This window comes from Phasianus colchicus, chromosome 6 (genome assembly GCF_987193195.1).
Source record: "Phasianus colchicus chromosome 6, bPhaCol1.hap1.1, whole genome shotgun sequence".
NCBI classification, from domain to species: domain Eukaryota; kingdom Metazoa; phylum Chordata; class Aves; order Galliformes; family Phasianidae; genus Phasianus; species Phasianus colchicus.
This window is the reverse complement of record NC_143441.1, coordinates 15,910,978-15,938,831: the sequence shown is the minus strand read 5'-3', so window position 1 is coordinate 15,938,831 and position 27,854 is coordinate 15,910,978. Positions and strand designations below refer to the sequence as shown.

General features: G+C 38.0%; 1 long non-coding RNA gene across 2 annotated transcripts in view; it reads left to right on the top strand.

Moving 5' to 3' along the window:
• LOC149917454 (uncharacterized) overlaps positions 1-23,167 on the top strand; it is a 48,454-nt gene extending 25,287 nt beyond the window's left edge. Inside the window, exons 2-4 of one of the 2 annotated variants that reach the window (XR_016467453.1) lie at positions 21,707-21,781; positions 22,258-22,333; positions 22,755-23,167. This is a non-coding gene — a long non-coding RNA (uncharacterized LOC149917454). Of the gene's footprint in view, positions 1-21,706; positions 21,782-22,257 lie in introns of both variants that reach the window. The other variant, XR_016467452.1, reaches the window with a different exon arrangement.
• Positions 23,168-27,854: the final 4,687 nt, after the last annotated feature.

Below are 27,854 nucleotides of genomic sequence, written 5' to 3'. Positions count from 1 at the left end.
TTTTATTACCATTCAAGACAGAAAAAAATCCAAATAACATCAGTTATTGAACTGAATTGCTATGAATCCAGCTATGTAAAAGAATCTGATAGGACAGGCTGCTCTGATAGTCAAAATTAATCTATTATGACCTCGATCTTTTTGTTGTTTCTTGAAGGTGCCCACCAGTACAATACAGAAATACGTATTTTGCACACAACTACAATATTATGAGCAAGCAGTTCTCACCTAGCAAAGACCAAGGTCACTGGGAATTTATGCCCCTGCAGAAGACAAGTAAGAAAGGATCTTCATAGTAACTAACATCATGACACAATGTCTGTGATTGACATTTCCACACAAATAATACTGTGTTCCAGTCAAAGCCAGTGAGGAATTTAAACATCCCATCTCATTTGCAAAGAGATGAACAAAGAATAGGGTGTATGTGAAGATTTCTATCACTATCTTGTTAAATATCATTTTCAGAAAGTGGAGTAAGTCCAGCTAAATTAGTTTAACTTTCTTCCTAAGGAAGTAAAGTTTAGAGAAACAGTGAAATTATATATGTATCCCAGCAACATTTTGGAGAAGATTTTTTTTTTTTATGTCAAGCTGGGTTTGTGAATGATGGCAACTAATACTACTGGCAAGAATAGGAAGTAGAACTTAAGAGGTGCATTTTGTGAAGATTCTTGTAGATATCCTAATCAGAAAAGAGATGAATGCTTTTGTTAGAAACTTTACTTGAGAAAAGCTGACTCTGCCAGGAATCAATAAGTACAGTATTATATATAGTGGTGATTATCAGGTGCAAAGAGAAATCTCTTCAATAATTATTTTCTTTAGAAATGGTTTTGGCTTGTATTAGAAGATAAATGGTCCTTCAATGATGCCTCTAGCATAACACACACACACACAAATCTTCCTGATGTCAGAAATATGTAAGTTACACAAGTTGTTTTGAAAACATCAAGGCTATTTGGGGTTATGTTGGAAGCAGCTTTGAGAAAATAATCACGGAAGAAAAAGAAAGTAGGTGATTTTAATGGAAGAGAGCTAGGTAGCACATCGCTTCCTACAGGAGATCAGTGGAAGGTCTGATGTTTAAATCTGGCAGTAAAGAAAAAAGACTTTGGAGAATGTTGATATGTTGCCAATCATACTTAGAAATGAATATGTGTAATTGTCTTTTTTATTTACACTTAAGTTTTTTCCTAGTGTTAAAGTAGTTATTCTGTTCTGTAGGAAATAACACAAATGGTCATTATTTCAAGTTGCAGACAGATAAACCTTTAGCTTCAGTTTAAGGTTTCTACATTACATAGCTCATCAAAACAAACCTCAGGGAAATAAGAATAAGTGCTTTAGTCTTCTAGCTTCTTCTTTATGCTCTATTTGTCGGATATTTGCCTTCCATAATCCAAGATCTTTGATACTTAGAATATGTGTTATTGTTCACCTACATCTGTCACTGAGATACTCACAGATTTTGGACTAATACATATTATTTATGTAATATGTATAGATGTGATGTGATGCCTAAAGGCTGCTGGAAAATGCAGGCAATTTTTTGTATTTTTAAGAACTTTGTATAAAAAAACAGCGTGTATCCAAGCAGCTCAACTAACATTAGAGGTAGAATTAGCATGTCTCTCTGAAGAGTTCTTGTATTCTTGTAGCTCTGACATTGGATGTTATCCTTCCTTCTTGAACCTCCTTGTAGGGTTGCTCTTTTCCACATGTTCATTACCATCCTTTCTCTTCACCTTACTTCCTTATTTATTACTTTTGTCAGTGTTATACCAATCTTATTCTTTATAATGAATTGGAAACACACCAACTGGTCACCAATCAATTTAGATGCCTGAATGTTTTAGACTTCAGAGTATAATCCAGTGTGCTCTTGTGACTGAGATTGAGTGGCTTGAATTTACTACCTATTAATTACTATGTGATCTCCCCTGCTCAGCTCAGGTACTGTAGTAGACAGCTTGGGTTTGTCTGCACTGCAATGACCAATTTATTGTATGTACTCTACAATGATCGCTATGCCCATTCTAGTGATAATGCACCTTGTATTTCACTTGTCCTTAATATCATTATTCTTGACACCTTATTTAATATCATATAAAGCAATTTTAACCCAAAAGTCATTAAATACCATAATGTAACCTTGTTGATTATATCTTGAATTCTTAAATGAATTTCTGAATGAAGAAAAATCTTTAACATTTTGAAAAGCTGCACTGTATCAGTCATTTGTTTGCTTTTCAGCATTCCTCAAGGTAATGCTATTCAGAACTTTAGGCTGAGTTTATATCTTCATGCAAATGACTGCCATAGTTATAGCTGAGAAAGGACACCTGAATTCTGTTTTTCAAAATTCCTTCCAAGCTATAGAGTATTGGATTCTAAAATTATTTTGCATTTTGATGCTTTCAAGATTCCATTTGCTATATAGCCTTATTTCTGTAAAATACTGTCAACTTACTCAAATGCAATCACCTTTCCGTCATGTGGATTTATTCTGGCAATATATTGCATTTTAATGCACAGATTGCTCTAGTATTATTGTCCCTCCTTTAAGGGGAGTATCGCTTATGCAGCGTTGCGGAACTTTCATATTTTGTCTACTCAGGATATGGAGAAGTATTTTCTCTAGTGTGCCCTTCTTGTGTAACCAACTGCTGAACTCTACTCATTGCTCTCAGCACATTCAGCAACTGCACCACTGAAGTTTTTTTCTTAAATGAAATTCATTACAGTTTTTTTTGTTTAAATGTGTTCTTTATATATATTTAAATACAATCTTTTCTGATCTCAGGTTCCAAAGTTACATAGTCAAACAAGAGCACTTTAGTATGGGGCACCTAGTTCAGGATTAGGGCCAAAATCTTCAGCATCTAATAATTTTTGCTTCTGCTTTTTGATGTCTGACTGTAACGATCGGTCAGCCTGGTTTGTTAGTTTGCTCTCAGACCATATGACAAAATGCTTAGTGTCTTCCTGACCTCAGAAAATTATAGAGGAAACAAGTGCCTGGTACTTCTAGGCAAACCCTTGGAAGTAACTGGGACAAGAACTGTTGGAAGGCCACTTGGAAGTAACTGTCATGTACAGCTTGTGCTCTTCCCTTTCTCACTTCCTTCTTCTCTCCCTGCCTTTTCTCAGGGATGTGATTCAAGAGCTGACACGAGAGAAGAATGGTAGATTTACAAAGCTAAGTGTGGATTGCTGACATTATATAAAAGCATTGCATAGCAACTTTCTTAAATCAGGTGAGGTATTGATTACTTTCCTGAAGGGCCTAATTGAATCTGATAACTCAACAGAGCATGCAGTTTTTTGAAACACTGCCCCAAGAACTGTATTATCTAAAAGAGGCATTAGATGGATGAAGTAGTCAACATTTTTGTCAATAGCTCAAAGAACTGAGAGTGTACTTAAAAGCTGCTTGTTAAATTATCTTTTTGCATTTCTGTGCAGAAAAGATGTGTTGTGTAAACATAAAAATGTTAGGTAAGCATGTTAAAAAGTGTTCTTTCGCATTTTCCTTAACTGTCTATATTTTTCTTAACTTTCTCTCTTTCAAAAATAGCCTGTTCTCTCTAACATTTGCAAAAGACTCATGTAGAAATTTATGTAAAGTCAGGACTCCTGATTTAGCAGTTGCACTTTACACCTGTGCTTAAGGCTAAGAATATTTCTGAATGCTCTACTGAATATGTCCTGGAAAAATTGGCATGGGGTAGATATAGCATCCGATTTGAAAATATGCCAACTAACTTTCCAGAGTCCTGAGGGAAATTTACATATCAAGCGTATGAAAGTAAAACAAAAACAAAAAAAAACAAAACCCAGATCTATTTTTTAAATGTGAATCTGAGCGCTGAATCCTCTTAATAGATTTCTAGACCCTTCATTAGCCAGCAGGAAGGGTTGGCTCAGAAAACAGCTTCTATTCTTCTTTTCTTACTTTGTGTCCTCCATTCTGACCATGCACATGTAGTCCCTATTGGCAGTAAGCCTGTGCAGCCACCCTTGTCCAGCCTGTCCCTTCACAGCAGCAGTGTGATTGCCTCCATTGTAGGTCTGCTCTCAGGGCATATTTGTAGTTCAAGCTCTCAGCTTTGCAAGCTCTCAGCTTTGATTTCTTGATAATCGGAACTGAGCCTTTATTAGTGGGAAGAATAGAATAGAATAGCTCAATTGGAAGGGACCTTCAAGGATCATCTGCCCAAGCACTTCAGGGCTAGCCAGATAATAATGCATGTCAATACGAGCATTATCTAAATGCCTTTTGAGCACTAACAGGCATGGGCATCAACCGCCTCTACGCCTATTCCAAGACAATTTGATATGCCTGTTACTGTTGGCTGTGACAGATCTCTATATAAAGAAGTAGCTTCTGCTCTGAGTCCAGTTTGAAGATATGGTGACTGGTTCTTGTTCCTCCAGACTATCCTAATAAATATAATGGCTTACTTGGAGAGGGAGCCCATGTGACTTTGGTTACATAGCGCCCACTAATTTCTGCAGAACACTCAAGAACTTATCCCCTTATCATAATATATCTTGTTTGAAGTAAGTTTCAAAACACTGACCTTTCAGACTTCTGCATTATGTATTTAATGTTATAAAGTTTTTTACTTTGTCTATGAATGAATCATAGAATAAAATTGGAACATAAGTTTGTTTAATAAGGTCCTGTTATCATCTTGATTAAAGATTCATAAACTGTCCTGAACCACTTCCAAATTACACGAGTCTGAAATGAAAATAATATTGTCTTTAATGTGATTTTTCTCCACCTCTGAGTTTTGTCCTTTCTCAAGGTTGTGAAGCCTAAGACAAGGCTTGTTGGAGCTCCTCATCAAAAGGGCATACAAAATATTTTCAAATATTTGTCTGTTTTTTGATTTGTGTCTTTAAAACTACTTCAGAGGAAGAAAAATAAAAAAGAAATTACCCAGTCGTACAGAACATAGCCTCTGTGTGATTTAGCAGTTCTATTACCTTTGTGATTCATGGCTAATTCATATTAAAATATTAGCTTATATATTACAATTAGGAGATTAACATTTCATGAATTTAATAAATGCCCTCATGGCTACTTTGAAATCTAATTCCCTGGCCTAAAATGTCACCAATGTCTCCTTGTTTTAGGTAAACCAATTTATTTCAATTTAGTAGTGCTGGAGGAATATGTTAGCTAAGATTCATTTTGAGTGGAGTCACTGCCTTTTTCCTTCACCCTCTGCCCCCTCGGTAGATCTAAAATACTATAATATTAGAATGATGCAGCAAAAAGCTCTGTTAACTGAATTCATATAGGAGAGAATGACAGGTTCTTAGGAATAAGCCTATTAGATATACATAGAAAAGTTAATTTATAATATTATATATCACCAGTGGTCATATTCTAATGACTTGAGTGTACACAGCCAGCGGTCATATTCTAATAACTTAAGCATATGATCATTGTACCACTTTCTATAATATAATATAATTTTCTTAAACGCCTTTGGCAGTGTTCATTTCAGACTCTGCATTGGTAATATTAGAGACTTTATTCAATTGTGGTAAATATATTATTTTCTCTCTACCTCAGATTCAAATTTATTCATTTTATGGATACAATAATAATGTCTTTAGTTGTTAAGTTGCTGCATTTGAATACAAAGCTTGTTCTCTCCGTGCATCAGAAAGTTTCTGCAGTCTGTTTTCAGCCTGAAGTAAAACTCCTTCTCCTGCAAAGGTTTGCATGGTGATGTGTTATGGACTTTTCCACGTCAAAATTCTGCTCCTGCCATTCACTGGTTTGGTTTTGGCACTGCCAAGTAGCTGCAGCCACGGCTGCACTGCGTTACAGAAATTGAGCGTGTCCCCTGCTGGGAGCCTTGGATGCCTGCTCTCAGGGTCTTTGATGTATGTATGGTTCCCACAGATGCACAACAGTGTTGCTTCCTGTTAAAAGCAGCCCTGTGGATCATTTTCTTCCTCTCTCTGAGAAAAATTAGTCTTTTTTTTTTTCCCCAACCCCTTCCCTCCAAAGCAGAGTGGTGGTAACAAAAATGAGGAAGAGGGCTTATTCTTGCAAGGCCTGTGCTTTGGTGCTTGGGGCCCTTGTAGAAGACCATAAGAGCAGGATTAATCCTTCTCAGGCAAAGGAGAAGGATGAATTGAGGCTAAAACCAAATCAGAAATATTGTAATTGCTGAACTGTTGCTTAAAGAGGGATAGAATAATTTCTTTCTTAATTTCTTTTTTACTTCTGTGCCATCCCAAAGTATGCCTTTCTCTCTGATGCTGCCTCAGTGTTTACTGTGCAAGTAACCAGAAGATTCAGAGACCACGAAGCTCGTTTATGACTCCCTAATTATCTTAAATATTATTTTGCAACTTAATTTCATGTTTATTACTTGTTCTTTTATCAGAGTAAAAGATATGCCAGCTCTAATTTTGGTCCATCGGTAGATTTGCATACATACCGGTATTTGAGCCCCCCAGAAGCATATATTTGTTAAAAATAAAATTTCCCAAATAAAAAGAGTTCTGAAAACAACCTCAATGCTCAGAAACAATCCCACCCTGGACAGTGGGATTCTGTAGTCAAACTTCTAGAAGTCTTGTAACCCTATGGTGTAAACGGCTGATTATCAAAGAGCAAGAAAGATGTTTAAGTGGTCTGAGATTGCAGTTCAGACGATAGATAACTTGAGTTCATTACTCTGTAAACACACTTTAAATGTGTCCCGTTTCAACTGGGATTTCAATGAAGTTGATAATTAGTTTCTAGACTTTGCAGACAGATTTCTACTTAATTTCTACTTAAGTTAATTTTGTTGATTTATCTTCTTCCGCAGATGACTTTTAATTCTCGATGTTGCTTTGATATTGAATTTAGCAGCATCATTGGTTTATTCTTGAGTTAATGTTGGTCATAATTAAGTTGTGGTGGTATTTTCCTATTTTATCTTATTTTTACCGTAATTGTTTCAATATTTTCAATAACATTCATGCAAAGAAATAAAATCAGATTTTTTTTCAGTAAGTAATTTCAATATTAAATCCTCTAAGACTAGCTCTGCTTTGTTAATACTTGATTCATACACGAAACCACAAGCTAATATGATTGCTAGGATTATATTGGTTTTAGATTTGATGTTTTATCTGTATGGGGAAAGGTTTAGGAATACAGTTTTAGCTGAACTACAAAGTACGGAAGGGAATACATGCACTGCACTGGTGATGTGAATGTACAGCAGATTTCTATGGGCTGTGTTTGGCAGTTGGTGAAAACACCCCTCTGCTTCAATTCCTTCTGCCTCTATTTGAAGACAGTTTTCATCTTATTAACTGCTTCCTATCCTGTTAATGTACTACTAAATAAAAGCATCAGAGTAGCAGTTGCATTCCAGCACTGGGAATATATTCACATACATTCACATTTAAAAATACATTTTTTATTATTCTGCTGTTGGTGGGATGGTTTATTAGCTGGCTGCTGTTCCAGCACCAAACAGCATGGTGGGCAGAAAGGTGCTACTGATGTAGGCTGATGAAGAGAAGCCCTTTTTTCTTCATTGCAATTTGCAATAGAAGAAATACACGATATTCATGAGTTAATTTACACCAACTTATGCTAAGGAGAGAAACTTGTTGGGGAAAAGGACTTTTACTGTGCTTGGAGAAGAGCCTTTTTGCTCAGTAGGGGAATAGCTGCACTACGTGGGGAGGGCTCTCAGCTCTCCACCAGTAGCAATACTGATTTTTAGACAGTACTTGAGACCATGCTCTGTGGAAGGTTCCTGCCTCATTGTTAACTTTTTTCTTGTATCCTCTCAGGCCTTGGCTAGGCTTGCTTTGCCTATTTTGTCTGTTTCAGGGGAATATCAATATCAGGAAAACCAACACCACAAAGCAGTTCAAGCTGCTTAGCTCTGTAGGTTAATAGAGAAGACATGAACTGTGACTGTGGTCTTGTGGTGTTTATTCTTCATTTCTTTGTGAATGCACTTTCTGCTTCCGCTGCAGCTTTTGAATAAATCATTTCCACTACTAAATACCTCTTTTGCATTTCAGTATTTTGATATTTCTTTAATTCTTTTCCCATCCCCAGTGGTGGTTTTTCTCATGTCTCTTCTGGTTTGCCATTCCGCTCCATTGGCAGGATGTTAAGACTCTTATTCAGAAATGAGAAACAACTTGCATATCCCACTGATTTTAATGAAAACACATTTAGACTCATCCAGGCTAGATGGTGCCTGGCTGCTTCTAGAAAATACTTTCTCTTTGTTATCCATCCAGAGTACTTGTTCAAATGCAATTACATTGTTGTGTGCTTTTTGGAGAGAATATCTGCTTTTCCAAAGTAGGCTTAATGTTATTGAATTTTAAAAGATATGTTTAATTTTCCAGCTGGATAGGGATTTTGTCAACTGACTAGAAATCTTGAAATCTGCAAAAGCCACGAAGGTAGAAAACAATCATGGAAAAAAAAAAAAGGTATCAAAAAACCCTGTTAATTATTTTTCTGGAGTCTATTTAATCCTAGAGATTACTCTGCCTGAACTTTAACAGTTTGAAAAGCCTTTTCATTAAACAACCCCAGGAGACTTTGCATTCTTTCTAAAACTGCAGAACCGTGAAAGAAAGATTTGTCTGCATCCTTGACTGATCTGCAGTGCTGTTCAGTTATTACATGCTAAATGTGTGCAGTTCAAGGCAGGATTACTCCTTGATAAGAAAGAAATTCAGACAGGTGGGTATGTGAATACTTATGCCTGCAGTTTCTTTACATACGCTGCTTGAAATTAACTGTGGTTTAAAAAAAAAAAAAAGCATGACATCTGCAATATCTGCTTTTTGCAATAGGGCATATTTATAAATGTTCTAATTTCTAACTCCTCAGAAACATTCTATCCTTTGCCATTGTCCTTTAGCAGCTTTCTGCTGCTTTTACTTTTTTTTTTTTAAATGGCTGCATTAGTGTTTTATAGTCTGCTTCTTTATTAGTTTCTGTTTAAAAGTGATACTTCTTGTATTACCTATTCTGTCATCTTCAGCTTGCCACTCAAGCTATTGTTCTCAAGTGGCTGTAAATTAGTCACCTCTTTTTATTTCTGTCCTTACAGCCAAGTCAGTGCCTCAGTTTTTACTTCCTACTTCAGACCATGTAAAGAGTCAGTTTCCCTCCTGCTTGTAAGATCCCCTCAAATAATATTGCCAAATAAACAATTACTGTTTTCCAGTACATATACCTATACATGTACGTATTCTGTTCATTACTTACTGACCCTTGATGAAAGTGTTATCAACACAATATTTTGTTCTGTGAGGTGAATACAGGGAACAGTGGGTATCTGAGTATCTCTTCAGAGAGGCATGGCTGTCCTGTGGCTCTGATCTCTGAGCTGGGCTTCCCCTGGCTGCACACTGGCCTGGGAAGGGCAGGCAGCTTCTGAGCTGGGAGCTTGAGGTATCTGTGTCTCTTTGCTGCAGAGTAAGGAAGAAAGTATGCTTTTAAAGCTTTCATAGTATAAAAGTGAGTGATTCCTCCTTCAACTTTGTCATCACTGTACTGATATACTTTAGATTATCTACATAATATTACTTTCTGTATTCTGAGCTCTTCTTTCTTCATAGTTCTAAGCTTTTCAAAGACAAAGTGTTGATGCACTAAACTCTATTCTTGTGACTTCATGGTTTTCTGGTTTTGAGGATTCTGTCTTGCTTTTTATTGTCTGGCTTTTAATAGGAAGGATTCTTTTTTCCTGAAGAAACAGCTGAGATCTGCAGCACTCGAAGTACAATAATACAGCAAACTGAAGGAGCTTTAGAAGTTCTTTGCATAATTGGGCACTTTTCCGGCAAAGGGCTACAAAGATGATGAAGGGCCTGGAGCATCTCCTGTGTGAGGAAAGGCTGAGTAACCTGGGTCTGTTCAGCTTGGGAAAAAGAAGGCTGAGGGGGAAATTTGATTAATGTTTGTAAATATCTAGAGGGAGGCAAATGGATGAGGCCAGGCTCTTCTCAGAGGTGTGTAGCGATAGCACAAGGATCACTGGCCTAAAACTTGAACACAGGGTGTTCCATACAAACATGCAGAATAACTTATTTAGGGTGAGGGTGACAGAACACTGAAACAGGCTGTCCAGAGAGGATGTGCAGTCTCCTTCTATGGAGATATTTAAGACCCATCTGGACGCATGCCTGTGTGACTGTCAAATGGTTTATGGACTGATTTAGCCTGGTTATGATGTGGAATATCAATAACCAAAAATCATAAAACCATGACAGTGACCTATTTTATAGAACCTGCTTTAGCAATGGGGTTGGAGTCGATGATCTCGAGGTCCCTTCCAACCCCTGCAACTCTGTGATTCTGTGATTCATTTCATCACAATCAAAAGGAAATGTGCAAGCTGTAAAGCAAAAAACTGCAAACAGGCAGTCTATGTTAATGTAAATTACAAAAGCAGTGAACTGTAGCTAATTAAGAATAGCCTTGATATCGTGACTCAGAAAGCATTTTGAATATATGATTACTTCAATTTATTAGTGGCTGCAGTTGAACCTAAGATATTTTCAAAACACTTTATATCTTGCAGTAATGAAACTGGACCTAAGGCCTTCTATGCAAATGAACCCATCCTCTGCATTGCATTTACATCTCAAAGTCAATGCAGGACTGCTCTTCTGTTACCAGGACACAGGCTTACCAAACCTCAAGTTATTTCCTTCAGAACTCATACTGTAGCATCTAAAACCATGATTCTGTCATAAGATGTGTTCAGCTGCCTTCTGCATCCATTCAAGGCGCAGTGATCACTACCAGATCTCTCACCTAATTCTTCTTATGTTTGCACATAAAAGAGAGCTCACTCTTTCTCTCTTACCCTGAAATTTTGCTGCTGCTGTTTCACTTGTGGTTTTCCTTGAAGCTGTTGTGAAATAATGTAAATGAAAGACAGAGTTAGTTGGAAAACTGTGAACAAAATATTTGCAAACATTTGCTCAAAATATGTTTGGCTTTTCCTATGTGATGATACTGGTGGGTGTGCTCAGGAGGTGAAATCACAAGGAAGGAAGAAAAAGAAGTTGGGATGCAGGTGTTTTTTAATTTTTATTTTCTGTTTCAATTTTTCCTGTGAATGAGAATTTAATCCTAGAACATATCAAAAGTAATTCATTTAGAGTAAATTAAATAATTAAAATTTCCCTCTGTTGAAAACCTGGATGAAAAGGCCTTTTTTGGAGCATCATCAAAATGCTCTGCTGGAAGTGGGATGGAGCTGTTTAGTTGGCCTGGCATATACTTACAACTATTACTTACAGCTGCCTAATATACTTACAGCTAACACCGTTCTATTGCTTCCCACATGCAATGTCTAACACTGACAAAATATAATGTTCTTCTTTTGCATATCTAAATAGCAATTTTTTTTTTAACAGCTGCAGTAAGAAACATGAGTGCACCAGTAAATTTCTACACAATTATGAGCCAGCTTTACAGCAGACACAGCTGACTGATGCCTTGAGGCTCCTTGATGCTCAAAAATAGAAAGAGAAAGAAGTGCTTAAAGAGTATGTGCATTCCACACTGCTGGAGGTACTACATGTTGTTTTAGTGTAATCAAAAGTGTTTGCCTGGGACGTGGGTATCTTAGAAACTACCCTAGTGGGACAACTGTGAAAAGAAATTTCATTCCCATTGAGTGGAGAATGGTTTCAGCTGCATTACAGAGATCATCCCGCTGCCTTCTAGTGGCAATCCTGAATACCAGCTCTGTACATCATAGATACTGCACTCAAGTGTGATCAGCTGAACAGTCCGTTTATGTACAGTATGCATGGAAAAGGTTTAGATGGTGTTGCAGTGGAATTGCCAGGTCACAGCCTGAACTGATGATTGAGCACCAGGTGAGAAGGTGTGGCTAGCCCAGGGAGCTCAGGGACAAGCAGTGCACCTGAGTGAAGGAAGGGAGGAGCCTGGATCCATCCCTCCTCATCCTCATTTAAGGGTTAGCAGCTGAGGGAGCAGTGTCTCTCTGGATAGAGATTGCACTTCTCTTGGGACATCGTTGATCTTTGGAAGGCGTCAGCCAATTTTCTTTTGTTAACCTGCTATTCCTCTGTAGGCTTTGTATCCCTCTAGAAAGCACTGTCATTGCCTTCTTTTGCCATACAAGCCTCTACTATGAGGGTTGAGTTTTTGCAGGCTGAGTTGACATCTTTGGTAGAATGACACTACTTCTGTATGAGAGAACGATATCTGTTAAGTACTGCTGCTGAGTGGACTTGTGACCTTCAGCTGCTTGGCAAAGTGTGTGCAGTGTTCATCTAATAGTAGCTAATGTTGCTTAGTTGTATTTATTTTCTTTAGAGCAATTGGGATTTCTTTTAGAATTATTGGAGGCTCTGCTTATCCAGCACACTACTTCAAGCTACAATGTATGGCTTTTGTCTATATACATTTTTTTTTCCAATTCACAAGACAAGAATTACTCTTTTTGTTGCAAAAATGTGTCATAAGGCACCTTTGTAAAACTGGATATTATAATACTCATAAAGAATGAATAAAGCATGCTTTGATGTCATTCTAATAAATCATGATGTCATATTAGGCTATTCAGCATATGCATCAGATGTTTTCTGAGAATCTGTGGGAAGAATTTCATTCTGCATTTGTATCCAGCTAGCATATGTCATAGAAGTATTTTTATTGAATTTAAATCCAGGTGTATAAGATACCTGCCTGAGTTTTCCATATATGAAATAGTCATATATATTGAAACTGCCCCCTGGGAAGAGAAAGTAAGCAGTAATATGTATCTACAAGTGATACGAATAAAATGAGTGTGAAGGGCTCTTAATGCAGATTTCCTCTCTTCTCGTTCCATTTCAGCTTCCAAACTTCTGGCTTTACAATAGCGGAGGCTGGAATTATTGTTACTGGGGTGTGAGATGAATGCTAACTATCACCTTCCTCCTGAGATACTTATTTAACAAAAGCAGACTGCAATAAGTAGTTCTGTTAGTTCAAAATGATTTTATTGATTTCATGGACTATTGCACAAGTACAATACAGTCAAATATTCTTGCACCATGCAGGCTCACCTCCACTTCTTAATTTTTTTCTTAAGCTTATTTGTCACGTTGTCCACAAATTCATTTGTCTTTGTTATTATGGGTAAAAAATCTTACACTAGCAGTTAGTTTGATCCTGTATACTGAACTCTGTGAATTTTTGTGGAAATGTGTTTTGAAACAGATTCAGGAGCACCTTAAGATGGGCTGATCAAAATGTGAAATCACAGGCTAATTGGAAAGCCAGAAGACTTCAAATTTATTTTGTTCTCTTCTAGTGGGCTTTGTTTACTTGTTTTTATTTTTAAACCTGTGCATCTGAGGCTTTGGGCTTATGTACACAAATTTAAAAAGGATTAGGACTGCAGCTTGGATAACCATAGAGATAAGGGTGGTATGGCTGTACTGAGACATTCACCTACGTGCAGTAAGACATGCTGATTTTCCATTAGACTTCAGTCAGTTTTGCAGATAAAGCTGGGGAAAAAGCATTGCAAGATTGGAAAGTCAGTGCAAAAAACTTCCTGTGGGATATAAAGTTTGCAGAGAGGAGGAGCATTTGCTGTAAGCATGCTATGTCCTAACCTGGCTCAGATACTCTGCTGGGTCAGCTGCATGCTGCTGCACATGGAAGGAAGTTGCCACTGGGATTTAGGGTGGGTAAAGTGAGGGTACCCAGTCTCCTTGGTGCTGTGTATCACTGGCAGCTGTGGCTTCTCATGAGGTCATGGTACATCTCTACTGTCACAGACTCACAGAGGTTGGAAGGGACCTCTGGGGATCATCTAGTTTAACCTCACCCTGATAAAGCAGATGCTCTCTATAGCTGTGATGCCAAACCAACACCTTCTGGACTAACTGCAGGTGCCTGTGCAGGTGGTAGACTTCAGGAACAGTAATGTCTATTACTGTAATGTATCCCATCCTCCTTTTCCTTTTCTAATTGAAAATTGCTCATAGGAGCCATCTCATTTAGGTTTACAACACTGGAAATTCGTATAAGTGAGAGGTTTAGGGGAATTATCCTAAGACCCAGCAGCTGGTCTCCTAAAGGCTTAATTTTGCAGCACAGGGACCAAAAGTTTTTTGGACTTTTGAAGTTAAGACTGCCTGCAGTGACATAATCATTAGAGGATAGAAGATGTGAGTCAAGTGCTGAAATGTGCTAAACCAAAGTGAGTGCTCCTGCTGAAGTAGAGGCCAACCTGTAGTGTCAGAAGACAAGGATTTTAGAAGATCCAGTGATTTGATGTGCAGATGTCCCATAGTCAACTCCTGAGGGTTGAATGCCTTGCCATGTATCTGAAAGCCTGTATATTGTGTAGCATTTGGGCTTTGTGTGGAAGCAAAAAGAAAGAGAATGGTGGAAAGTGTATGGAGAGGTTAGTTATCTATTTTGATATTGATATTTCTGGTATGCAATGGTGATTTGAAGTAATATATTTTGATTTCCTTTTTTTCTTTTGTGAAAAATAGACTTTTACATGTGAGGAGAAACTGAGATTTTTTTTTTGGAGTCTTGTCTAAAAACAAAGTGAACAATCTGTCCATGTACAGGTTCCTATCAGTGGTTGAATGGTTGTTCATAAAATGTGCTTTAGTTTTCTGGAGATCTGAAATCTTATGGTTTTCTTGCAAAATCTCTTCCTTCATGATCAACTTTGAGGAAATAACTGAATATTGGATGAGCCTTGTATGACTGCAGAAAGGGAAAGGATTTGTGTTTATATGGCAGTAACACAAAATTAGACCTCTTATTTTTCTGTTTGCGCTGTTCTTACAGTAAGACATATAAATAAACATGCTTTTAAGATGCAAATCAGATGACTTTATTAAGACAGAGCCTCCCAAAGGAATACGTTTGGGTTAGGAATTACACAAAGGAAGGCTGGCAAGATCTTTCTAGGGTACCTTGTTCCATTTCACCTACTCTAGCAGGTGATTCCCCAAAGTGGCAGAAACATCAAATGCTTTTGTATCTCAAAGACCCACTTTGTCTTGTCAAGGAACAACCTTACTGACACCACACTTGTGCATTTTTGCCTTGAAAATTGTGTCCTTCAGGTGAAGGTTGTGGCAACATTACTTGGCCTTCACCCCAAGAAGGAGGACAAGCACAGCTGGGCTGGAACAAAATCCAGCTACCTGCAATGCCATCCTTGGTTTGCTAGGTTCCTGGGAAGATGTGCTGTTGTCCATTCGGGCAGAACATAAACAGGCTTAATGAGTACAGAATTGGCAGGAGCCAATATTTCTTCTTCATTTGAGTTCTGTTTATGAGCAAGTACCTGAGAACTTCTAAAAACTATTTATTCACGAGTAATCTTGGAGAGAATACAGGTGAACTTCCTGGAAGCCTGCACTTAGCTGTGATTTTATTAATAAGCTTTGCTTCTTGGGTAGCTATTTCTCTTCCATGGTGAGTAGGTGAGCTATGCTGCTCAGTGCAAAAAATGCAGTCAGAATTGCTCTATGTCCCGAGCTTTGGCTTCACTGACTCTTATGGGCGAGATAGCAGAATTCTGCTTTGTCTTCCCTCCCTGCTCCTCCAGTGAGTTGAAGGAATAAAGGATGGTGAAAATCCATCTTGTCAGAGAGTTTATTGGGCTATAAATCAACTCTTCTCATCCCAGGAAAGATCTAGACAGATCTAGACATTACTACTGAGACTTGGGGTGTCAGTACAATAAATAAGCTGTTAGGAAGCACATTGCATATGACGTTGAGCAGTAAAGATGCATTCCCATGCTCCTAAAGGACTAAACAGAGTGCTCAGTTCTAGGCCAGACCTTGGTTATCCTGGATGATGCTAGCCCCTTCACCTTCACTGGAGGTTTAAGAATTGGAGTGTGTTCAGGAAATGATCCAAAGATTGGAGCAAAGAGGTCAAAGTATAACTTCAGTTTCAGTTGAGCTCAGTGGTCCTTTATAGTCCAGGCATGTCTGTGTAAGGTTGTGAGCCTAAAGCTATTTTCTTTCTAAAGAAAAGAAGGGCGGCTGTGATAATGCAGAATAAGAGGAAGGCTGGGCACATCTATCCTCTCCCTCCTATCATGAGACCAAAGAGATAATTGAAGTTTACAGAAGAGGTTCAAAGTTAAGATACTCAGAAGCATTTTTTTAGATTATTCCATTCAAATTATGAAGAAGCCACAAGGAGAGGGAAAGTAGGTACCAGACCACAAACACGCACTGAAATACTATATCAAACAAATGGAAAGAGGTGATTTTCCCTCTAGGGATACAGCAATACAGCATAACAGACCTGTTTGTAAGGAAAGATCTTGGACAGCAAGTTAGTTTCATTAGTCATAAATAATTTGAGTACAGCTCTGCTTCAGCTATCAAATGGGCAGCCTCAATAGGTTGCCACGTTATTCTATACATTTTTAAGTTATACTCTAAAACTGGTTCTACCCCTCTCTCAAGAGCTTTTTTTTTCTTCTTAAGTGACCTGTAACTTGCCACTTGTAATTTGTATTTATACTCTTACAGTCTCTAATGCCTGTACTTTCAGTATTGTTCTGTCTTGTACTCTCATGGGTCTCTGTCACCAGTCTCTGTTCTTTCTCATCAGCCTTTAAAATGTAACTTCTAAATAGCACAGCTGTTGTTTTGTTTGCTCAGCTTAGTCCCTCTACAAAAATAATGGCTTCTTAGGATATACGGTTATATGACAAAACCACTGCTTTGCTAACAAAATTGTTTTATGACAGAACACATTAGTTTGTCAGAGGATAAAATTACTGCTAAGACTAAGATGGGTAAAGAGAAGTCATATGCATATACAGATCAAGGGTATTTAGAGATGTCATTAATAATTCTAAGTTTGGAAAATCTGTCAAGTAATGTAGACGGATAACTAATTTCACTGGTTAAGCAAAAATTGGTTGGAATATGGCCTAATGTTAGAGTGGGAAGATTATCTCCTGGTAGAAGCAACTAATAGCAATCCTTGGGAAGGCTCAGTCACACTTTCTAGATGTAACTTGGCTCAGGCTCTGGTCATGTTCTGGGTGGCATCTGTAGGGCAGTTCAGCTGCAGTCCCACCAGATCATCCATTGCTTGGAGGTGGAAGGGCAAGCAGGGGGCAGGCTGACACCTGAGGACACCTGACTCCAAAAAAGGAACAGCTACAGGGAGGCTTAACTTGTACGTTACAGAACTATATGGGAAATAGAGGCTTGACAGTAGTCCCCAGTCTTGTAGAATGAGCTACAAAAAGAAAAATATGACTGTTGGATGGTACTAGACAAAAATGGAACAAAAAAAAAGGCAAAACATTCTAAAAACGACAGCAGTCAATGGAACAGTTTGTGAAATGGGTGAGTCCTCCATCTTTGCACAGAGATTAGAGTTTTTTTCTTTGAAAAGATACTTTGATTCACTCATCCATTAATTGAAAGTCTTGATTTATCTAGTTTAGACCAAAGAATTGCCATGGTCCCTTTCAAGTACGGGAGGTATGCTGTCACCACTTTGACTCCAGCTTCTCAACAAAGCTAGAACAGACAGAATCTCTCTCTTTTCTGAGTATTCTTTCAGTTCTCCTCCTGGAAGCAGGTTCTACTGACCTGTGGTGCTGGCCAGGCACAAAAGACTTAGGAAGAGGAAAGCCTTTGACTGAAATATCTTTCATGCTCTTGCAGAATTAGGCCCTTTTCAGTTGCTGCTTCACTTGCTTATCCAAAAGAGAGGCTAATTCTGCTCACAGGGAACAGTTCAACACATTTATTATAGAAATTACAACCAAAAGAAAGCCCATTGTGAATGTTGCGAGACAGGGAAGAAGGCTTAGCTTGAGTAAGGGATTTGCCCTTCTGCTTTCCATCCAGACCAAAGGGCAGTTGCAGGGGCTACATGGTGTTGCAGTGATAGTTTTATTCAGCAAATGTGTTTGCTGCAGACTTCTGCTGCTCAGTGTCTGCCTTCACATGGCACTGCAGGAAGGAGAAGGCAGCCTGCGGCGCCTGGAGAAAGTGAAACAGAGGGAAGCGGGGTCATCAGGGAACCATTTCTTTTGCTGGCAGGGATCTGTAAAAGAAAACTAGATATAGAAAAGAAACAGCATGTGAATGCTGGAATACATTTCTGGTGCCTAGGAAAAGCGTTTTGTCTCCTGTGTTTAGGGCTGGTAGATAGTTCTGTCAGACCACGGGGTGGCAATATTTAGACTCTGTGTGCAGAAGTTAGTCATTTAAGGGAAGCATAGTGTGCTCAGTATGCAGAGGAGATAGAAACAAAATGACTTCAGTTACTGTCCCAGTTACTACTTCGTGTTCCTTATCATATTTCACACAAGGCTATCACCTCCCTCTGATGAAAACTGTAGTATTTCCAAGGGTGTAAGCTGTATCCATTCTGGTCTTCTTTCTCACAAGTAAATTTATACCTGTGTTTATGTATCATATACTTTGTCTTCCCAAGAAAACTAGCCACTTTGTGTGCAAATATCATTGTGTTGGTTCCTATGGAAAAATGACTTTTGATAGCAGAGTCAAAATTTTCTGACACAGTTAAAACCTCTGTGGTTTAAAATAAACTGCTTTTTTTTTTTTTTTTCTAAATGTGAGAGCAGAGTGATTAAAAAAATGTACATTTTTGTTAATGATGTCAAATAGATAGCCTCCTGATAGTAAATAGGAGCAAGAGAAGAAATCAAATTCATCAAATTCTTCCTTTTCTTAAATTAGCTTTAAGAGTGCAGATCAAAACCTAAAATTCTCTTCAGTGTTAACCTTTGATTTTGGTGCATTAATTTCCATTGCTTAATTTTGTTTATGCAGAAAAATTGAGGATGCAGTAGGTTTAAGCCCTGTTTACATTTGTTACCCAGCCTCCATTACATTAACCTGAATGGACAGAGTGTGCCAATAGCTATAAGCACCCTGGCAGCTTTATTTCCATCCTGAAACCTGTGAATGTTTGCCTGTACTGACATACCTAAGGGAAGATCTTAGTGCTGCTTAATAAAGGCCAAAAGTTTTATTAGCTATTCAGGCTTCAAACAGTGTTTCATGCAGTGGAGAATAAAATAAATATTCTTCTGAACTAAACAGTAGAGAAGTTATTGTGTATGGTAACAAAGCTGAACCATGCTGTAAAAAAAAGCAGTATATAAACAGAGGCTCGTATATTCTTCTTTATGTGCTTGCTCTTTGTTCCCTTATGAGAAACCTTGCAACAGATCATGGGTTTTGGATGAGGATGAAAGATCAGCTCTCAGCTGGCTGGCTACTTCAGGCATCCCCCCATGTTCTGCATCCTATGAGAACAGTTCCTGTGTTGAAAAGATGGCCTGTTTTCTTTTAAAGCTGTAGGGCTGTGTCTGAGATCTAGTGAGCTAACCGAGTTTCACTGGAAATTTGCTGCCTAATTGCAATCATCCTTGTGGGGTGGATAATTGTTTTTTGTCTCCTGTGAGTTTCTATAAATTGCCTGCTGTTTTAGAGAAACATTGTATATAATGAAGTAATAAAAGGTTTTGGTATTTACTTTTCGAGGAATGCTGTTTTAAAAATGGAGGAATTGGAATTGCGGGATGTAAATGCAGTTCAGCATAATGGGGAAAGTATGTGCAGATGAGGAGTTACTCTGGATCCCTCATGTCCCATAGAAAATGACTAGCACAGCATTCCTTCAGCATCCATTACAATGACAAGGACTAATACGCTGGATTTCCATTAGAATTTATTATGTGGATTTATAGAAGAACAATGGTTGCCCTCTCTGTGCAATTTAAGTCAAATTTTTACACTACCCTGGTTTTTCTGGCTCGCTACTGAACTAGCAGAGCAGGAATTTAATAACAGAGGCTTTCAGGCTGAACTCTAAAGGTACAATGAAAACTGAATTAAGCCTTGCAATAAGGACATTCATTAGGTAGGGTGTAAGGGCATCCAGCAGGTAATATTGACTTAATTTGCTCTATTAGGAAACTCTCTCAAGGTCCCTGCTATCTGAACAGCCACAGAGGACCTTGGGTGCATTTTTGCAGTGTGGACTGTGCTATCTCTGTTCTTGGAATCTGGTGGTTCCACCAAAGGCACAGGTGCCAGAAGGGTGACTCTTGACCAAGGGGAACTCCTCTGGGTGGTACAGAGGAGTGGGTGAGTAATACAAACTCTACCGTGTCAGAGCTCTTGCTTTTGGCACAGGGAACATCTTCATTTATCACTCCTAAAAGGTGAGCTGAAGTTTGGGCATAGAATAGATGCATGTGACCCATGTCAGCTCCAGTTATGGAGCTGCTGCTCAAAACACTCAGCAGTGGGGAGATCAAGTGGCTCCATCCAGGGAGAGATGAAGGAAGAGAAACCTATCACATTAATGTGACAAGCCCAGCTGTGCTTGTCACCTGCAAGCTCTTTCGTCTGGAAGCCTCTGACAGCGGCTGATTAAAGTGACTAAAAATGCCTTCTTCAGAAGCAAGAAATTGTTATTCACCGGAGATACCTGATGTGTGCAGATGACAAGATGCGGATGTGAAGAGGAAGGAGCCAGAATACCTGCACACCCTTTGTGGGTTGGCCTGATGGAACATCTTCACAGATCCTTTCTCCTTAATCCCAGCCTTTGTTGTGTGCCTTGGTAATGCCCCCTCAGCTGAGTCACTGCAGTCTCTGGCTGGGACAAAGTTCTGCTTGCTTATTTTTCCATCCTGCTGCATCTTGGCCAGCCTCTTCCAATTGATGACTCCTCCCTCTCCTACTTCCTGAATTCATTTTATCCTTTTGTCATCTTTATGTCATCTTTATCTTCTCTACTGTTGACAGTCTGGTACTTCACAGTGCACCATTGCATGGCTCCTAGCATGCAGAAGTTCCCCATCAAACATCTCAGACTTTCTTGCATGTCTCCAGAAATGTACCTCAGGTGTCTTATTTCTACTATTGTTTTATTTCCTGTTGCAAGCAGATAAACTGCAGTGCTCAATCTTCATAAAAAAGAGCACAGCCAGTTCTGTTAACTCCCTGTATTGCTACAGTCCTGTCCTACATTGATTTCCAGCTCAGTTCTGGTCTTTGGAGTGACTGAGCAGGGCAGCCTGCTCTATTTATGTAGATAGACTTGCACACGTTATCTCTGGTACGGGAAGAATGCAAAAGGGAGGTTCTAGCTTACTGTCTTTATTACCAGTCCCAAATCCTGCTGGATCCATCAGTCGGGGGATTTGACAAGTCCTTTTGCATTGTCACAGTAAACAGCAACTTAATGTTTGTGTTGCAGAGTTGCAGGATGTCTCCATGGATCCTGCCTAGCAGGGATATTCAGTTTGTATTTCCAGCTCTCATGTCAATATGGCACATTGGTTATAAGGAATCCAAAGTAATTTGTGTTTGAATAGCAACCTGCTTTTATTTACATAAAAAACTTTTAAAGTGAAAAATACTTTGGACAGATCTGCAGCAACACTCAGATTCAGACAGGTGGTCTACAAGGACACCTAGGCAAGACTGCCAGTTCCTTGGTTTCCTCAGAGATGCCAAACTTCCCAAAGGCTTTCTTTGCTATTGAAGGAAGTGAGCTCTAGAGGAGTCAGTAAATACGTAGTTTACATTTAGGAAGAGAGAAAAATGGAATTACAAAATCAAGAGTGGTTCATGGAGTGTTTTATTTTTCAACTTGCAGCTCGCCTATAAGCAAAACCATGGTGATATTGACATGGGATTCCAGGTTAGTCCCAGGCTGATTCCACTGATCAAGGTAAGGATGCTAACATCTGTTGGAAAGCTGAACTCTTCAAGAAAGGGACAATGTTATGTTCAGCTCTCATCACAGCTGGAATCTGGATTCCTGACCAGGATTCTAGTTAGTATGTCTGACAACACAATGCAACCACAAGCAAGAAAACCCTCAGAGCCAGGAGCAACCTCATTGCTGATGCAGCTGCCAAATCAGAGCAGTGACTGGTGGTTAACTGCAATTGTATATGTTACTGAATCTCCATGACCAGTGTCCAGGAAAGAACTTTTGAGCAACTGTCCATGCTGTGCTCAGTGCCCTCGCTGCTGTTCAAATGTGCACACACCTTCTGTAAACTGAGTATTTCTTGATCTTCTGAAAAGGAAATGCTTCATTTCATCTGATATCCCATTAGTTAGGCAGCTCAGATCTCTCAGTACCAATTCCTTCCCCCATCAGTGTTAATTTAAATTTCTATTTTTCCCTTTTGGTAACAGGCAACAACCAAGATTGGTTTCTCTCATGTTCCTTTTCCTGCTGACACGGAGGCTGCACTTTGACTACCACAATTAAGTACACTTCATATGTTTTCAATTCTCTTCTTCAGTTATGCAGACTGAAATTGTGTAGAATATGAGGTGAAAACTAATGTGCTATTTCAATAATAATTTAACGGAGTGAGATGGAAACCAGTTCAAAATCTTTCCTCAGATTGTTTGTCTACTCTGATTAGGTATAGAAAGCAAAAATAATGACAAGCAGATGTGAGATAAAGGAACTACAGTTTTTTACTCCTGTAAAAAGAGAGAGGGAGTTACTGAACTGAAAAAATGTGTGAATAACATTGATCATAAGCATGGGGGATTTTTAATTTCTGAATTTTTGGGGGGGTTGAAGCCATATTTTTACTTTTTCATCACTAGTAAATAACAAGTGGAGTTTGAAATGAATAATTAATCTTCTTATCAGTATTCTCTACGTTTGTTTTCCACAGCTTTCAGACAATCCATAATGTTAATGCTAGGAAGCTTCCTCTCACTAGAGGGAATATTGCTTTCGTGGTGGAGTTCTGCTGTCTTTTTGTTGCTCCCTTTTTCTATCTGGAGGAGAAGTAATAGTGATAAAACATCTGATGCAACTTTTGATGAGTTCATTAAACCTTCTGTCATTACCAGGAGTATTTAAAACCTGATTATGTTCTCTGTGAAGACAAGAGAGCATTGCTGGAATTTGACTTGTTTTTTTAGAAGCTGGAAGCTGTGGAGGGAACTTGTCATTGGTAGTAAAAATGTACTGAATTTAACATGCATTCTGAATAGAGCGGTGCTTGCAGTTTACAGTAAATACAAAGGTAACCACCTGATTCAGAACAGTAATATGTAATAACTGTTCTACCTTTCACACACAATAATCACAATAACTGGAAATAACACATTTATAGATACTAGGAAAACTTCACATTGCATATAAAGCCACAGAAGCTCTCTGTGTTCTGAAGTTGTTGGACTTGTATCAGCCAGGGACTTCAAAGAGGTTGGATCTTCTTTAATGGAGTTCCTTGGGGAACCCTTAGAGGTTAAAGTGAAACAGCTTTTTAGGAATGCGTGCTGAAAAAAAGGCAGCAGATAAGGTGAGATCAAGATTGTATCTTTGAAATGCTGTAGAAATTACATATCACATACACTCCTCAGGTACTCATTCCTTCTTATGTTCTCCAGATATGAAATGAAAATGCAACTTTTATTCATGGTTGCTTATTTCTTTTTGCCTCCTCTAACTTTGAGAATTGTTAGATATTATACATAGTATGCTATAATTTGCTATTATTATAAAAGTTACAAGTCTGCTGAGAAAGATCATATAAACATACTAGCAATATTTCCATCTTACAGAAATAGTAGAAGAAAATAATGCATATCCATAAATCAAAATATAATTCCTATAGCACCAGAAATATTCTGCACTTTCTCCTAATGGTAAGATATAGCCTGGCTCAAATGATGCTTGCATTTCATTAAACATTGCTTTCATAACTTTAAATTTCTTAGCTTGAAGGAAGAGCTAACCTATGTGTTTTTTTTTTTTCTTCATGGAAGAAATGCAATAATAGGTAAGTCAACAACTGTAGTAAAAGTTTAGTGATACTCCAATTACTTTGTCTGTTGGCTGAAGTCAGGAATGTTGCTGTCCATAAAAGAGCATAAATTACTTTTTCATATAATGGCCAAACCAGACAGGAATTCAAAGTCTTCAGTGCAATATAGATACCACAAATAAATACTCTTACAAAAAATCTCATTAAAAATACTGTGCTTATGCAATGCCTCAAGTATATACTCTTTCAATAACTTATCACACAGATTTTTAAAAAATTATTAGAGGAATGAATTAAATCTAGAAATACTAACAAACCAGCTGCCCTTATTAGCTACTTGTTAATTTAGTTGCTTAAAACTAAAGGGGAAAAGTTCTCTAATGAAAAAATGCCATGATGATTCTGTATGTAGCTCCTCACCTTTTCCCAGAAAAGGTGAATTTTGGAGACCATGGTGCTTTTTTTATGTCATGTTTCGTGGTTTCATGTTGTACCCTACAAACTATCTGTCCTTTTCACACTGAGGCTCTATGATCATTAGTATCAGCTCTGGGGTCTGGGATGCAGCAGGATACATTTGACTCAACTGTGGGCATGTAACTGGGTTTCTTTTGCAGTAGCCGGTTTACATGACAGTTGATGTTATCCTTCTGGTTTTTCATCTGCCTCAGTGGCTTCTGGAACTGTTCTCAGCCATAAAACATCCTAAAAAACAACTGTTGTCCAGTGGAAGTCTTTGAATGCCTTTGAGCTGGGAGGTTGTGTCCCACAAATCATGGCTTTGTCTTGTAGCTGGTATACTTCTAATTTTGCATGGGGAACTTTGAAACCCAATTTTCAGTTTGGTGAATCATGTTACAATACTGCCAGCAGGTCTGTTGGTCACCTGGAAAATACCCGTTTTCAGGTAGTTCTCAGCTTCTCTTCAGTTACTATCAATTAAGCACATCAGTTGCTCTCTGAAATTTATTTGATGTCCATAAACTACCAAATGAAATTTACTCTGTGATGATGTTTATATCAATGCTTTTCATTTTATTAAGAAAGTACCAAGAATTATGGAGACATACATTACCTTCTCCAGCTTGCATCAGGAGACTCTTCCTGTTACTTACTACAAGTTTTTGAAGTTTTCATTTGAAGAATACAGTGCAAGGGGCTGAATTAAATCCCAGCAGTCATATGATCCTCTGTCTGCCTTTAAGCTAGCTGACTGCTGTTTCATTGCAGAACAACCCCTTGTTAATTTGAAATGACTGTATGAGCTATCAGATGTTATGATGGAGAACTGAATGTTTTCCAGTTTTATAAAAACCAAAAGTTAAGAGTAACTTTTAATTTGTCAAATATTATTTACATACAGTCTATACCACTTAGTGTGCATTTGCAAACAATTCCACAAGTCAGATTCATATTTGGTTTATTTGTCGAAATAGATTAACATTTTCTATTTTCTCATAAACAGTATTATTTTACAAAGGCAAAATCCAGAATAGTCAGTCATAGACTGACATCTACATCAGTCATCTACAGAAAAGAGCCAAAAATATTTTTTCTCCTTCAAGAAACTCACAGTGTAACTGCTGAAAAACAAGGAAAGATGGATGAAGAGATGAGTGATACTTTTGTTGGTGAAATTTTGGAAAATATCTGGCACTAATTTCTCATGTGCCTGGGATCGATATAGCCCCAAAGTCAAAAGACAGATTAAAATACATTACCAGACAAGATTTCAGGGCTAGCTGTGATTTAAAGGCTGTCCTGAAGTATATACAATCTAGATACAGGATAAGAGACAACGTGTCCACAAGGAAATAGAGGTAGAATTCAAAGATATCTTCTGTGAAGTACACGGTGGTTGCAGTCCTATGAAATCATTTTCCAAAATCCAGGCAAGAAGTTGATCTTTAATATGGCTTGGTGAATGTAAGCAAAGAGGGCTGAAAATTTTTTATTCTCATTTCAAATGGTTTAGAAACAAATATTATTTATATTTGACTGTTTTTTGTTGAAGTTTTCATGTAAAAGAACGCAATTTGCTGATGGGGACATGGAAAATCATACTATGAACTTGAATGCAATCGTCAAATTTTAATTATCTCTAGTGTATATAGTGCTTGTTTTATACTTATTATATTAATTGTTTGCATATAGTACTAATTTAAAAGAGATAAAGAACTTTTTTGCAATGCTCAAGGGGGTTATATATTCTGTTTGCTTAAAATGATAGTATCTATCTACCTTTGCTTATTAATTTGCATGGTATCAAATGAAGTTGATGAAAAGTTGGGGGGTTGGAGATTCATGATCCTTGAGGTCCCTTCCAACCCTGGCAATTCTGTGATTCTGTGAAAAACATGGGGAATACCACTTCCAAAACAAATTAGGAATACAGTATTTGATAACAAATTTGTAGAATAAAAGAGTTTGCAGGTAGGCATGTGGAATCACAGACATGGATTGTAGGAACCCAATCTATGAATAATACCACTGTTTGATGAATGAAAGGAATAATCAAGCAGAGTGCGTTCTACTAGGGAAATATCCACATGGTAGGTGGATATTACATATGAGAGATGAGTATTTTGGAAGAAATGGGAATAAATACCAGGCATCAGTTAAAACAAAAGGATGGTACTTGTTATGTGGACATTGAACTTGGAAGGTATTACCCCCATGGTGGTCTGGAACCCGTACCCTAAGAATAATAATGCTAAAGGTGATAAAAATAGATCTGTCAGTAGAAAGGCCTAGTAGTTTTCACTCATTCATCATCATCAGCTGGTTTATTCCCTCTCTAAAAGTTGTAGAACTAGAAAAGACTACAGTAAATATGTCAGCAATTATGGAGCATCTAGAAAATAAAACATTGCATAGTGTGTAGTACCTATGTGTATTCTTGCTTGTTGTATGATTCAATGTTGGGGATGCATCCATAAATGTGAAAATCAAAGATAGTGAGGATTAAAATAATCCTCAAAAGAAAAGGAGGTATTGATATATTGGTTTGTTTAGCAATAGGCATCAGTGTATTAGTTTAAGGACCAACATATTAGTTTAGCAAAAGAAATCAGTGAGTGCTAATTCTAAAACTTTCTATTTCAACTTTATTTGGTGTGTGAACAGCCTTGTTTTCTCTTAATTCTGCTTCACAAGAAGAACTGCTGTCATAATAGACTACATATCTTTGCATTTCACTAGGTGCAAGGATGTTGTCCTTTGATTTTCACATATATTGTTTTGGAAATTGCTCGTTATGGCCTAACAAGCAAAGGAAATTTGCCAAATTAGAGTAAAACAGCTAAAGATCAGCCAGAAGTCTCAGTGATGAAGCTGATGGCAAAAATGGGGATAAAGTGAGCATATGACCACTTTAGATACTACCGCGCAGATCCAGAGGGAAACTAGCATATATTAATGAGTTGTGGGAAAAGAAAGACTATGTATGCAAAATGTACTGCATATGTATGTCTTTTCTGTTTAATGTAGAACCTGAACTCTGAGAACAAGTGCTTGTTTGTCATTGCCTGATGCGTATTGTGAGAAGTAAAGGAATGCCACTTTCTGACACCACGTTAGAGAGTTTTCTTCCCATATTTTGGATGACAGTATGGTACTTCCTGTGTTTAAGTTTTAGGTCATTGCTCCTTTTCCTATCTCTGTGCGTTATGGAGAAAAGCCTGGCCTCATCTATTTGCCTCCCACCTCCCTTGAGATATTTATACATATCAATCAGATCTCCCTCAGTCATCTTTTCCTCAGGCTGAACAAACCCAGCTTACTCAGCCTTTCCTCATGTGGGAAATGCTCCAGGCCCTTCATCATCTTTGTAATCTCAGCCCTCTGCTGGACTTCTTGGAATGCCTGTCTTTTTTGAACACTGAGACCTGCCGCTTTGTTGCTCCATGCTCCTGACTGGGAATCCTTTTGAGAGAACTGTGTTTAATTACTTGCTGTAGAGACAGCTATAAAAAGCTGTTCTTTTTTAGTTTTGCCCTG